The 15789-nt window shown below is 40.5% G+C and overlaps 1 protein-coding gene and 1 long non-coding RNA gene across 3 annotated transcripts in view; one reads left to right on the forward strand and one right to left on the reverse strand.

The window, feature by feature from the left end:
• NUDT3 (nudix hydrolase 3) overlaps positions 1-15789 on the reverse strand; it is a 123194-nt gene that overhangs the window by 32421 nt on the left and 74984 nt on the right. The window lies entirely within an intron of this gene.
• LOC107131710 (uncharacterized) overlaps positions 11630-15789 on the forward strand; it is a 43751-nt gene continuing 39591 nt past the window's right edge. Inside the window, exon 1 of the long non-coding RNA XR_009492512.1 lies at positions 11630-12421. This is a non-coding gene — a long non-coding RNA (uncharacterized lncRNA). The remainder of the gene's footprint in view (positions 12422-15789) is intronic.

Below are 15789 nucleotides of genomic sequence, written 5' to 3' on the forward strand. Positions count from 1 at the left end.
GTGATCAAACCACTGTGATTATCTGGGTCATGAAGATCTTTTTTGTACAGTTCTTCTGTGTATTCTTCCCATCTCTTCTTAATATCTTCTGCTTCTGTTAGGTCCATACCATTTCTGTCCTTTATTGTGCTCATCTTCACATGAAATATTCCTTTGTTATCTCTAATTTTCTTGAAGAGATTTTTAGTCTTTCCCATTCTATTGTTTTCCTCTATTTGTTTGCATTGATTGCTGAGGAAGGCTTTCTTATCTCACCTTGCTCTTCTTTGGAGCTCTGCATTCAAATGGGAATATCTTTCCTTTTCTCCTTTGCCTTTAGCTTCTCTTCTTTTCTCAGCTATTTGTAAGGACTCCTCAGACAACCATTTTGCCTTTCTGCATTTCTTTTTCTTGGGGATGGTCTTGATCACTGTCTCCAGTACAAGGTCACAAACCTCCATCCATAGTTCTTCAGGCACTCTGTCTATCAGATCTAATCCCTTGAATCTATTTATCACTTCCACTGTATAACTGTAAGGGATTTAATTTAGGTCATACCTGAATGGTCTAGTGGTTTTCCCTACTTTCTTCAATTTAAGTCTAAATTTGGCAATAAGGAGTTCATGATCTGAGCAATAGTCAGCTCCCGGTCTTGTTTTTGCTGACTGTATAGAGTTCCCCATCTTTGGCTACAAAGAATATAATCAATCTGATTTCAGTATTGACCATCTGGTGACGTCCACGTGTAGAGTCTTCTCTTGTGTTGTTGGAAGAGGGTGCTTGCTATGACCAGTGTGTCCTCTTAGCAAAATCTGTTAGCCTTTGACCTGCTTCGTTTTGCACTCCAAGGCCAAATTTGCCTGTTACTTCAGGTGTTTCTTGACTTCCTACTTTTGCATTCCAGTCCCCTGTAATGAACAGGACATCTTTTGGGGGTGTTAGTTCTAGAAGTTCTTGTACATCTTCATAGAACCGTTCATCTTCCTCAGCATTACTGGTCGGGGCATAGACTTGGATTACTGTGATACTGAATGGTTTGCCTTGGAAACAAACAGAGATCATTCTGCCGTTTTTGAGATTGCATCCCAGCAGCATCTTGTAGTGAGTGTATCAGTTCAGTTCAGTTGCTCAGTCATGTCCGACTTTTTGTGACCCCATGGACCGTAGTATGCCAGGCCTCCCTGTCCATCACCAACTCCCAGAGTTTACACAAACTCATGTCCATTGAGTCGGTGATACCATCCAACCATCTCATTCTCTGTTGTCCCCCTTTCTTCCCACCTTCAATCTTTCCCAGCATCAGGGTCTTTTCAAATGAGTCAGTTCTTCACATCAGGTGGCCAAAGTATTGGAGTTTTAGCTTCAATATCAGTCCTTCCAATGAACACCCAGGACTGATCTCCTTTAGGATGGACTGGTTGGATCTCCATGCAGTCCAGGGACTCTGAAGAGTCTTCTCCAACACCACAGTTCAAAAGCATCAATTCTTCAGTGCTTGGCTTTCTTTATAGTCCAACTCTCACACCTATACATGACTACTGGAAAAACCATAGCCTTGACTAGACAGATCTTTGGCATAGTCAATAAAGCAGAAATAGATGTTTTTCTGGAACTCTCTTGCTTTTTCGATGATCCAGCAGATGCTGGCAATTTGATCTCTGATTCCTCTGCCTTTCCTAAAACCAGCTTAAACATCTGGAAGTTCACAGTTCATGTATTGCTGAAGCCTGGCTTGGAGAATTTTGAGCATTATACTAGCGTGTGAGATGAGTGCAATTGTGCAGTAGTTTGGGCATTCTTTGGCATTGCCTTGTTTTGGGATTGGAATATGTATGCTTACAATAAAATTATTTCTGTGGCAATACTTTGTAATAAAATAGTGGAGTGACTTCTCTGGTGGTCCAGAGAATAAGAATCTGCCTAATGCAGGGGACACACGTTTGATCCCTAGTCTGGGAAGATTCCGTATGCCTTGGGGCCACTAAGCCCATAAGCCACAACCTCTGAGCCCAAGCTCCACAAGGAGAACCCCATAACAAGAAGCCAGAGCACTTCAATGAAAGTTTACATGCAGCAATGAATACCCAGCATACCTATAAATAAATAAAATTTAAAAGTAATAAATAGAATTGAAAAATAAAACATCCCCCTTTCTGCTTTGATCTGATACCTCAAAAAACACAGAAAACTCCATAAGGTGGTGGTGGCAGCATATTTTCAATCAGGTGAGCATTTTTAAAAAAGCAGTTAACAAATTCAATGCCAAAAATATGAATCAAGTTTCTTTCCTAAATGTATATTTAAAGCAACCTAAAATGCTCATATAGTTCAATTACCTCATTAGCATCCTCCCAATGAGAGCAGCGGGAAAGGGAGGGGAAGAGATGAGGGCTTTAATACGGTTGGCACGTGCACAGGCTTTGGAATCCAACACTTCTGAATAGTCAGGTTATGCTCCTGTGTGTGTCTATGTGTGTGTGTGTGAGCTGCTTAGTCGGTGGTCAGGTTATGCTCGTGTATGTGTGTTAGCTGCTTAGTTGTGTCCAACTCTTTGCAACCACATGGACTGTAGCCTACCAGGCTCCTCCATCCATGTAATTTTCCAGGCAAGAGTCCTGGAGTGGGTGCCATCTCCTTCTCCAGCTCTTCTGTGTGATTCAGGTCAAGTCACTCATCTTTTCCAGTAATAATAATAAGACCTATTATTTGAGTTCTTACTTAAATGTCTACCTATGAAGCAGGTATTATCATGCTTCCTATATTCTAGAAAAGAAATCTGATGCTTAGAGATGATAAATAATCTGCCAATGCCATGCAGTTAAGCAGCAGAACCAGAATTTGGACGTTAAGTGTCTTTGACTCCACAGTCTGTACACCCACCATATTAATGCCCTCCTCACCTCTGCCGCTGACAGAATAAATCAGGACACGTTTTGGAGGGCAGGCAAGATAAATGGGATCTTGACTTATTTTTTGTTTTGCAATAACTGAGGTGTTTTACATAAATCTGCCCTCTAAACTATTTGAGAATCTTGGGGGGAAAAGAACAGTGTGAAGGACCGGCTTTAAAAAGAAGAGGGTTAAGAAAAGCTGGTCTAGCAATTTTAAGTGATCCTTTGCCTGACACCTCAACTTTCTTAACAGTAATCTAGGTTTTAAAGGCAGAACTGGCAATTTCAGTTTGAAATGACAAAAAAACCTTCACGTTTCCAAGTATCACTATAAAGGGGATCTTGGTCTTCCTGAAACATTTAAAACTACATATATTTAATTGACTCAACAGAGGTGAACAGTTAATTTGATATTTAAAAAAAAATTTTTTTTCATAATAAATTTTTATTAGAAGAAAATTTAATTAACAAACTTATACATTCAACATGGTCATGCCATTTTACACAAACATACAGTCACTGCTGCTAAGTCACTTCAGTTGTGTCCAACTCTGTGCGACCCCACAGACGGCAGCCCACCAGGCTCCCCCATCCCTGGGATTCTCCAGGCAAGAACACTGGAGTGGGTTGCCATTTCCTTCTCCTGAACAGTTTATTTGAAAGCAGCAAGAAACCACAACTGCGCTTCTTACTCTCAATCTACTGTTGAAATGGCATGCATTTAAACATATTAGCCATTCTAACAGGTGTAGAGTAGTTAATTCATTGTTGGATGGCATTAAAGGTAAATTTAGATAAAGTACAAGAGTCAGTAAAGTTACAAGAGTATCTTTCAAAAACACATTTAAAAAAAAAAAAAAAATGAAGGCTTGAAAGGTGTAAAGGCTTAGCTCTGTTTCACCAAAAGTGCATATTTAAACCCGATAACCTCTTGATGTTCTTTTCAACAATGTGTTTCTATAACCCTATAAAAATAAATTCCACTTAACATCATAGTCCCTACATAGACAGGCACACTTGCTACCTAAAGACCTTCTCAGCGAAGTCCTTGTTCAGTCTCACACCCAGAACTTCGCTGGTCATACAGCCATAAATAGCTGATCATCTTTCTTTCAGCTCTCGTAAATCTCAGTGAAAGTATGTCATGGAGGAACTCTTGATTGAAAATAATACTCTTCCCTTCTTTAACTGCCTTACTCTCCATTCTAAAAAACCACTTCAAAAGTTCAGCCCTTTTCAGTGATTTTATGACTTACTTTGAAACCAAAACCGTATCTGTTCTGGGGCCTGCCACAGAGCCCTTTAGCTGTTGAGTGATAAAAGAGGCTGTTCAGATGGCATTCTAGTCTGCCCACTTATGTCCTGAAGTCATTCCTCAACCCCGAAACAGAGTAAAGAAAAAGAAAAATCAAGCCAAATAAAATGAATAACTGCCACTTCATCTAAAGCACAGGACTGTTTTGTATGGAAGAGCTCTAAATGAGCATTATGGCAGGTATACTGATGGAAAAATATTTCATTTGGCACTGATATAAATGTATAGACCTGTGGTTAAGTACAAACACATTATAGCTGATTTTGAAACTGTTACTCTCCCATCTTCAATACTATGGCATTTCTTCACCAATAAAGGGCAATTACTATATAAACCACTGGGAAGGGAAAAACCAGGAGGATGGATCTCTCTCCTCTTGATTCATCGTCTTAGACTGTGCATGTGTGCATGATGATGAGGCAGAGGGAGCAGCAAGTCTGCTGCCAGAGCAGCAGCAAGGGCACCGTGGCGAGGGGTGAAGCAAGTAGGCGAGAGAGAGGAGTAGAGGTGAGGTGCCAGAGGAGCCAGGCCACAGGCCACAGGCCACTCGAAGGCTTCAGCTTGAAAGGCCTTCAAGTGACATCATCTGACCAGGTTTTCAAAACAGAATCATTTTGTATGCTGTGCTGAAAATAAACTTACAGGGGTAAGAGTACAGAGGGGAGCAGAGGAACTGAGGTGAGAGGTGATGGTGGCTTAGACCAAGGTGGTAGAGAGACAGATGCCTGAGAAGAGGCAGGAATCTGTATATATGTATTTTGAAGGTAGGGCCAACAGAATGGACTAATGAACTAAATATTGGGTGTGAGAAAAAGAAATCAAGGATGACTCTTCGTTTTCTGAGTTAAGCAACTGGAAGGAGATGAAGTGGACATTTACTGAGATGGAGAAGATAATGGCTCAGAGGTTTAGTTATACATCTTAAGTTTCAGACGCCTGTTGTACATCCCAATGGAAATGCCAAGTAGGCAGATTAAGGACAGCTAAACGGTTAGGGATAAATGGGTCATCCATCCACCTACCAACCTACCCACCCACTAACCCAATCACTCACCTACTGTATTTAAATCCTTGAGACTGGATAAGATCAACAAGAAGTAGATGAGAGACAAAGAAAGAAAAGGAAGAACCAAACTTCAGGACATTCAACCTTCAGGGAGGATCAGCAGACACTCAGATGGAGGACAGAAGTCAGAAAAGAGTGGTGTCCTGGAAGCCTAATAGAAAAAGTTATTTAAGCTTTTTTCCCAATAGTGTTCTGTTCCTAGTCTTTTGATTCTTCCCGCTGAAGCGCCAGACACCATGGTTAAGTCATCCCTGTTGCACTTTGTCTGAATTCACATCTCATGGAAACTGTGAGATAACATGATTAGTGTTTTAAGTTTTGTGAAGCAGCAATGTAACAGTTTCCGAATATATAACTGTGTCAGTGGCACCAATAAAAGAGTTCACATAAATCTACCCAGTTGCAATACTCTCAAGGAGATTGGCGCATTTGATGATTCTTCATGGAGTACTTCTAGTCATACTCCTTTAAGGATTAATTGAGTCATCTGGAAACAGTAAATGATCTTGATGATCTCCATGTGAACCATCCCTTGCCCCAATAACGTTATCTTCACCATCATTCTAATTAAAAAAAAAAAAAAAAAATTCTTCAAATGCTAAGATCGTTTCAAAGCTAAAAATAAGCTTGCATGGATGCTTGGGGCTGGCACACTGGGACAACCCCGAGGGATGGTATGGGGAGGGAGGAGGGAGGAGGGTTCAGGATGGGGAATACATGTATACCAGTGGCGGATTCATTTCGATATTTGGCAAAATTAATACAATATTGTAAAGTTTAAAAATAAAATAAAATTAAAAAAAATAAAATAAAATAAAATCACACACACACAAAAAAAGTGAAAATAAAAACAAAAAATGTAACTGAAGCCTTGCCATCTGCCCCCCAGAGATGGATTTGCTTTCATTTCCTTGGACTTAAAGAGAAGACAATACAGAACAAAATTTTAGCAGTTCTAACTTTAATCTTTCTGAACCCAGATATATCCCCTTAGAATTCCTTGGGGGATCATGGCTATGCCATTAAGCACTTTAAATACTGACTTTTACAACTACTTGATCTGTCCACATTTCTCCCCAGACTCCGGGGTTGTAAAAAAAACTAAAATTAAAAAAAAAAAGAAAGCGAGAGAGTTAGATAAAAGAAAATTTCCAGGGGCTTCCCCCTAGTTCAACTTCCTTCCCCAACAGTTATTTATTTTCTTATATGATCATCCCCTCTCCAGTGACTTTATTTATTTTTTTGCCACACCACACAGCATGTAGGACTTCCTGACCAGGGATCAAACCCATGCTCCCTGCAATGGAAGCATGGAGTCCCAACCACTGGATGGTCAGGGAAGTCCCCGCCCCAAGGTAACTAAAATTTCATTTAACTAAGCGTCTCAGAGGACTTTCCAAGTTGGGATATACAGATTTCCTTTATCTTCTTTAACCTGCTGCTGGATAATACATAATACAAACTGCCATGACTGATATAATCATTCTCCTACTGATGGACATTTAGACTGTCTCCAGTTTTTGCTATTATAAGCATTCCTTTACCTATATTTAGAAGTCAACATGCTTGGCTCAGGTATACGCCAAGAGGCACAGAAAGTTGTAAGACTTGGTCAAGGCTTCCAAGCCTGTGGCACAAGAAGAAGAAGAAGGGCTGGGATAACCAAAAATGACAAAGAAGAGAAAAGTTAGAAAACTTTTTTAATTAAAAAAATATTTTAAACCTTCCAGTTCACTTTCACGTTTGATATTTGAGGATAACACTGAGAAGCCTATAATCAAGTAGGAAAGCTGACAGAAAATACACCAAAATGTTACTAACAGGGAATATGAACATTTACAATTTTGTTCTTTTTATTTTTCTGTTTTTCAAAATGTCCACATTGAGAATATATGGGGAAAATATACTTAAAACTTATAATGGAAAAAACATTTATAAAAGTCATGAAAGCATTCATAAAATGTAGTAGCTGAGCAGAAAACTCAGAGATGTGCCCAGGTAGCAAGGGGACAGGGCAGGTTCTCCAGCTGGAGAGAACCATATGCACTGTCAGATCTGTGGCATGTCCTGAAATGGAAAGCAGCTGGAATGATTGGTGTACAGTTCCCAAATAGTACAGACAGACATTTTTAAGACTCTTAAAACATACTGCCTATTCCTTAATCATCATCAATAGAATAAAATTTTAAAATCTTGTCTAACTTGATAAGATCAAGATACTGGGTTATTTTAATTCTTTTTCTGGCTTATTTTAATCTGCACTTATTTGATGACCAGCGAGATGTATTTTTCCCCCACTCATTATTATTTCCTCTCTACTAAGAAGTAGGAAAGCCAAGGGAAGAATAACAGTCAGTTTCTTCGTCTCTGTTCCAGGAGTTCACATCACTGAGCCGCACTCCATGCTCACCAAGGTACCCAGGTCCTGTAACCTCCTCAACTTTGAATGCCTCTCTACCAGGCTGTCAAGGCCCTCTGCCATCCTGCTATGTCCACAGCCTGTTTTTCCCCTTTACTCCATCTGTGGTGTTCAGGACACCAGTCCCAAACCTAACCAGACTGATAGTGAGAGCCTGACCAACAGTTACCAATTAAGGAAGAGTAAGAAACTAGCATCTGGGAGTGGCAGGGACAAAAGAACCTCCAGACCATTCAAAGTAAGAGTTCCTCCACAAGCATAACGGCCCTCGGGGGCGCTATGGAGACAAATGAGGGCGTTTTTGCTTGTCACAGTGATGGATGAGAACAGGTGGCACCAACAGGAAGAAAGCAGGAGAGCTAGATGCCCCATAATAGGAAGACTGATCTCGCCCAAGAGCTGCCCTACATGACTTTTCAAAGTCTTGCCACACAATTTTGTGGGTGGGAAATCTCATTTTAACTATTTGAGCCTAGAATTCAATTCCTTTCTAGTCTGTGAACATTAATAGAGGAGATACACACACACACACACACACACACACACACACACACACACACACACAAGCATACATAGGTAGGAAAATACTTATCTACTATAGAAAGGAAGTGTTGAGCCTGACAAGGTTGAGAACCACTCCGATTTAAGCAGTCATTTGCAAATGTACAAAGAGAGTTAGAAAATGGTTACCTGTCCATATAAGGGGCCACCCATATAATGCCTACACTAACCCACACAATAAAGGGCACCTACAGGCCAGAGACGGAGAAGACAACGGCACCCCACTCCAGTACTCCTGCCTGGCAAATCCCATGGGCAGAGGAGCCTCGTAGGCTGCAGTCCATGGGGTTGCTAGTAGTCGAACACGACTGAGCGACTTCACTTTGACTTTTCACTTTCGTGCATTGGAGAAGGAAATGGCAACCCACTCCAGTACTCTTGCCTGGATAACCCCAGGGACGGCGGAGCCTGGTGGGCTGCCATCTATGGGGTCGCACAGTCGGACACAACTGAAGCGACTTAGCAGCAAGAGCAGCACAGGCCAAAGATTACACAGAAGCAACATGAAAACCTCCCTACCCAGTTCTTAGGTTATGTTTCTTAACTCATTTTACTACTTCTATGTCTGAAAGTGGTTCCCCAGAACAGGGTAAAGAAAAAGTACATTAGGTACACTGTAAATCAAACTATAATCTAGGTTTACAAAGGAAAAATAAGTAACACTCTCTTGCTGGTGCCAATTACTTCCTCTTTAATATGGTCTTTATGAATGGTCTTGTCATTCATTTACCACCGAATCAAATCAACAGAGTCAACTCCTAAATAATCCAAAATGTACCAAGAGCTATTCTATTCTACCCATCCCAGTACTCTTCCTGAAACCAGAAGGTTCACATTATACAGCCTAGAATTTTCAGTCTCTATAAAGCTTCTCCTAATAATATCAATAATGTGACTGATAGTCACATTATTTATAATATGATAAAGCAAATAATGTTATTAGAAACCAATAACAATGTTATCAGAATGCTGTTAGGAAACAGTATCTTAAGGGAAAAGATCACAAATATTAAGAAAAAAGTTATTAAATTTGAAATGTAAATTATTCTTAAAAAAATTTTTTTTATTACTATCTACTAAAGGAGCCTAGCAGCAATGACACCCTAGTAGCAGTGAACACACCCAGCACCGTAACCCTGGTTTCTAAAGAACATTCTCCACTAGAAGGGAATTCTCTGGAGAAATGGCTGACAAGTCTGGGACAGGAAAATTCAAAGTGAGCCTGGAAGAATAAAAAACAAAACAGAATTTAAAATCCCCCAAACAACAAACAACAACAACAAAAAGGTGAGCCCGGAATACCTTATTGCATTACAGGGCAAGAAGTGCTCACACGATGAAGGGCCGTGTCCAAAGTACACAGGGGGCTACCTGAAAGGGCACACACTGGTCAAATTTGCGATAATTAAATCAAAGAGAATAAAGACAGTAACTGCTTGTAATATAATGGGAAAAAAATAGGAAAATCTATTAGTTCAGTGGGGTTATTTAAAATAAGGAAAAAGGGGGGAGGGAGGAAGAAGAGAACTTTCCTTTAAAGAAGAATTTCATCTTAGGAAAAAAAGAATTAGAAAACCACTGTTCTTCAGTCTCTGCTATAATATCTGATTTGGTAAGGTTCAGTTGCTGCTGCTGCTAAGTCGTTTCAGTCGTGTCCAACTCTGCAACCCCATAATGGCAGCCCACCAGGCTCCCCCCGTCCCTGGGATTCTCCAGGCAAGAACACTGGAGTGGGTTGCTATTTCCTTCTCCAATGCAGGAAAGTGAAAAGTCAAAATGAAGTCGCTCAGTCGTGTCCGACTCTTCGAGACCCCATGGACTGCAGCCCACCAGTCTCCTCCCTCCATGGGATTCTCCAGGCAAGAGCACTGGAGTGGGTGCCATTGCCTTCTCCAAGGTTCAGCAGTAGATGCTAAAACTATTATCTTAAAGACTGTTGGGCTGTTGGGAGACAGAGGACATTCATATAGCCTGGAAGAACTGTTCAATAGATTACTTACCAGTTTTGCTGCATAAGGAGAAATCTACTTCTACGATAAACTGTCAATTATTACCTGATCAAACATTTTATCATTAATGGCAAGGCAGCCTGATACAATGTGCCTCCTGACTTTAAGTACAAGGAAGCACATGATATCACCTATGTGGCAACTCGTCAAAAATGCTTCTCCTCAATCTCATCAAGCCTCTATCTGTGTGCTATTCAACATGGTGGCCACGATCCACATGTAGCTACTGAACTTGAAATGTGTATGTGACTAAGGAATTGAATTTTAATTGTTATTGGTTTACATAGACATATATGGCTAGTGCTACCACACCGAACACTGCAGATATGGATCACTTCAGAAAATTTTACCAGATAACACTGCTCTAAGTAAGTTGCTGGAAATACAGAAGAAAAGGAAATAAATTAAAAGACACCTGAAAGAAATGATCAAACAAAACTAGAATGTGCGACAGTCTATTAGACAAGGTCACTAGACTGTTAAAAAGTCACCATTACGGTGAGCAGGGTGTGGAAAGGCTTAGTGTATGATTTTATTTATGGTATAAATATATCTCTATCATAGCATAGAGCCTGAAAAGGCATACCACCAACTGCAATGTGTGAAAAAACAAACAGGTGTAATAGATATTTCATGATAACTGGGGACATTCGAATACGGAGTAAATATTCGATGACATTATGGAGTTATTATGAATCTCAGGTGCAACAATGGTATGTAGTAATGTAAGGGACTGGCCTTAAAGAGATTCATGCTGAAGAAAGAACAGAATTTTGAGGTAATGTGCCATGACAGCTACAATTTACTTTCAAATGGCATAGTCAAAAAAGGGTGTGGATATAAACACAGAGAGGTAAGGCAAATATGCAACAAGTCAACAGATATTATATCTAGAAGAAGGGATACACTGTTTGTTTCACTATTTTAAAATTATACTTCAGTTCAGTTCAGTTCAGTCGCTCAGTCGTGTCTGACTCTGCGACCCCATGAATCGCAGCACGCCAGGCCTCCCTGTCCATCATCAACTCCTGGAGTTCACTGAGACTCATGTCCATCGAGTCAGTGATGCCATCCAGACATCTCATCCTCTGTCGTCCCCTTCTCCTCCTGCCCCCAATCCCTCCCAGCATCAGGGTCTTTTCCAATGAGTCAACTCTTCACATGAGGTGGCCAAAGTATTGGAGTTTCAGCTTTAGCATCAGTCCTTCCAATGAACACCCAGGACTGGTCTCCTTTAGGATGGACTGGTTGGATCTCCTTGCAGTCCAAGGAACTCTCAAGCGTCTTCTCCAACACCACAGTTCAAAAGTATCAATTTACATGTATGTAAAATTTCATAGTTAAACAGTTGGAGGAAAAAAAAATCAGCCACAGAACTACAGTAACATACTGTCATTTTTGTACTTACAGGTTTTTCTTTCTGCTAGGAACACGTATTACTTTTAAAATTAGAAAAGTGGGAAGCTGAAGTGGTCACCAAGCTCAATGACTAAATCAAGTAAACTGGCTACACTAATAGCACCACAGAATGCAAGAGGGTGCACTTAAAAGCCCCATAACAAGAGTCCGCTTCAGATTATACTGTTTCTATTCTTAAGATTAAAATGTCTACAAATCATTCTAATGGAAATTCCTAGTCAGAAGCATCTGTGTATTTAACACAGTCACTAACAAAAAAATGTAATATTGAATCAATTTTCATAAAGTCAAGAGTATCTATTAAATAGCTTTACAAATGCCAAACTGACAGTCACTAAAAATTCTCAACCGTTTTAAGGCTGACTCCAGAAATCATGATGGAAGTAACCTAGGAGTAGCCATTTACTATTTCTTAGCTGCCTGGGAGTAGAGAGGCGCCCTCCTCTGAAAGGAGAGAGAGCCCTTCCTTGCTCTGGGGCCAGAGCTGAATTCAACTCCTGATCATGTGAGCACAGAGCAAAAACGGAGCAGAGGGATTATCACAGCTGCCTCAGCCAAGCCCTCCACTGGAGGCGGTGTCTATGCCAAGGTCTCCTTTCATCCCTGAACTGTAACTGAGAGGAAAGGCCCTTTCTAAGTTCTCAGCTGCCAGAAACAGGAGATTCAATACGGATTTACTTGAGGGCCTTTGCCAGAGATCTGCGGGATTCAATCTGCCCTCTAACATAAAACGGCCTCACCCCAGCTTCCATCTAAGACATGGTATGTTTTCTCTGTTCGTTTTCTACATTCTAAATGATTTTTTCTAAGGAAAAGCTCTTAACTTCTTTCGCTATACTCTTGTGTGTATGATTTTCTAGGAGGGCAGAATAAATATGTTCCCAAACACAAACACGTATGCACATGTCAGGTGAACAAAGGCTTCCCTGAAATGTTTTATCACTGAACCACATTTTCCACTAAATTCTTGGAGAAGAATAAATTATAAGAATAAGATAATTATATACAATGCATTAATAGACATGATTCTTACATTTTGTAATGCTTTGACAAAGAAGCTAAAAATAACTACCTTCTTACAAAGTAAAAACAAAGACATAGTAGTACTTATAAAAACATATATTTTCTTGGGGAAAGTGACATCCATCATATTGTTGTACTTCATGGTTTCCTCCTGAAGCTTCTGAGTATAACTGGCAAATGATATATATGTCTACTTTCTTCCCAACTTTTTATTTTGAAAAATTTCAAACATATAGAAAGATCTTTTGCTATTTTTTTATCTATTTATTTGTTTTTGTCCACATGGCTTGTGGGATCCTAGCTCCCAGACCAGGGATTGAACCTCGGCCCTCTGCAGTGGAATTGTGGTATCTGAACCACTGGACTGCCAGGGAATTCCCTTAAATCAGTTTTGAAGATAAATCTATAGGTGCACATAGCCATACACTGGAGGAGGGCATGGCAATCCACTCCAGTATTCTTGCCTGGAGAATCCCATGGACAGAGGAGCCTGGTCGGCTACAGTCTATAGGGTCACAAAGAGTCAGACACGACTGAGGTGACTTAGCGCACATAGCACATAGCCATACAAGTACATTATTATTGGGAAGTTCTCCCGGAGAAGAGACAGGCTACCTACTCCGGTATTCTTGGGCTTCCCTGGTAGCTCAGATGGTAAAGAATCTGCTTGCAATGTGGGAGACCTGGGTTTGATCCCTGGGTTGGGAAGATCTCCTAGAAGAGGGCATGCCAACCCATTCCAGTGTTCTTGGCTGGAGAATCCCATGGAGAGGGGAGCCTGGCAGGCTACAGTCCATGGGGTTGCAAAGAGTCAGACACGACTGAGCGACTAAACATAGCACACAGAACATTATTATTAGTAACTCATATTCATGTGATTTGAAGTTCCTTAAAAATTAAGTAATAGAAATTCAGAAAATGCTATCTAAATAAAGCCTGGTTTTCAACAAATAAACAGGGTTGGTTTGTGATCGCTCTTGAGATTTACAGTAACTTACATCTGGATATAGTTTCTCGTGCTGACACTCCTATTAAACAACGCAATAGGTCCAAGGTTAAAAGCCTTTATTTGCCTTCACCCATCATGCTGTTGTTCCTATTGTTTAGTCACTCAGTTGTGTCCAACTCTTCGTGACCCCATGGACTACAGCCTGCCAGGCTCCTCTGTCCGTGGGATTTTCCAGGGAAGATTAGTGGAGTGGGTTGCCATCATGTAGGAGACTAAAAAATAAAACCATCTTCTTCCAAAAGTTTGGAGGCTTACCAGTTTACAGTTCAAAATAAAGTAAAAATCTGTAACACACATCATACACCTAATTAAGAACATGTCTTTTGGTTGTTTTCCATTATGAGCCTTTTAGTACTACTACTGTGGTTTTAATCTACTATGCATATATTATTTGATTACAACATTTTAAAAACAATTTTTAAAAATTAGTTGTCTACATTGAAAGATCAGGACATCTCACTATCCAGTTTTCATGCTTCTCTTAAAATAGCAGTCACACTGGGTCTTAATCGCCACATGAAAACTACTGGCTGGGCCTGACAGAAGCTGCCTCTGGCCTAGGGTAGGCTCTCCCCACTGTATGAGAGCCACACCCACCGTCAACCACCTGTCTGCTTCCCTATGGGCTTATGAGCTAGAGATCCCTTTACCCTGTTTTATTTACCATGCTGAAATGACTGAAAGTATTCTTAATGTTATGATACATATTTTATGGTTAAAGTCCTGACATTTTTTTAAAGATTAAAGTTATTTCCCTAATAGATTCTATGATACCATATGTCCACTTTCCCTTCACAACTGTTTAGGCTGGGGCCAGAAAGTAGAGATGAAAACACAGCACAGTCATACAGAGCCTTCACTTTTCTCTCCACTCCACAGAGTCAAACACTGTGAGCTAATAAAAGTTGAAAAAACAGTGTTTCAAATTATTCCCCAGTAGTCACAGGCTTTTCAAATGTTCTACTTGTATATAACAAAAGACACGAAACACTGCTTCTCTATCAAACAGTTCTGAGATACCATAGGGAGCCTTCTGGTTGCTATGTTACATATGTAAGATCATACAACCTTTTTTTTTTGGAAGGACAGGGAACACATAGTACAGGAATTAGGATAAAAAGACACAGATTCTTAAAATAAAGTTCACTGTTTCATTTTCCATGTTTTTATCTGAAAATAAAACAAGATCAAGAAGGATTATGATAAATTCTTGATGGGTTTGACTTAAGTAAGGCTGAGATAATCAAGAAACAGCTTTGCAACCATGATCCCTGGTACCATATTAAGACATCTAGATGTTCAAATGGAGAAGGCAATGGCACCCCACTCCAGTACATTTGCCTGGAAAATCCCATGGATGGAGGAGCCTGGTAGGCTTCAGTCCATGGGGTCACAAAGAATCAGACATGACTGAGCGACTTCACTTTGACTTTTCACTTTCATGCATTGGGGAAGGAAATGGCAACCCACTCCAGTGTTCTTGCCTGGAGAATCCCAAGGACAGAGGAGCCTGGTGGGCTGCCATCTATGGGGTCGCACAGAGTTGGACATGACTGAAGTGACTTAGCAGCAGATGTTCAAAAAACTATCTTGAATGAAGGTGAATAAAATCAAATATGCTGTGAAACGTTTATATAAGACAGCGTATCAAAAATTTGAGGGAATTCTATCCTGGCGATCCAGGGGTTAAAACCGTACATTCAGTGTAGGAGGTATGGGTTCGATCCCTGGCTGGGGAACTAACATATCACAAGCTGCACGGGCAGCACAGACAAAAACAAAAACCTGAAGAAGGGCAGCAAGGTACAAGAAAGTTTAAAGTGACATCACTGACACTAAGAACTCTCCATGATGGTGCGTTTATGTGGCAGCACAACAGATGGCCAGAGCCTGAAGGCGCAGAGGAGAAGTGAGGTGTAGGGACACAGCCGATGAGGTCAGGAACAGGTTTTGTTTTTTTTTTAAGCTAGGTCTGTGCCAAAGGTTAATTATCAGGCTACCTACAGAAACTTTATAGATTATATGCTAGAAATGGAGATGGATATGGGCCTTGCCCAGACATGAGGCAGCAGACAGAAGGAACTGGCATTTGACCTAA

Source organism: Bos taurus, chromosome 23 (assembly GCF_002263795.3).
Source record: "Bos taurus isolate L1 Dominette 01449 registration number 42190680 breed Hereford chromosome 23, ARS-UCD2.0, whole genome shotgun sequence".
In the NCBI taxonomy this organism is placed as follows: domain Eukaryota; kingdom Metazoa; phylum Chordata; class Mammalia; order Artiodactyla; family Bovidae; genus Bos; species Bos taurus.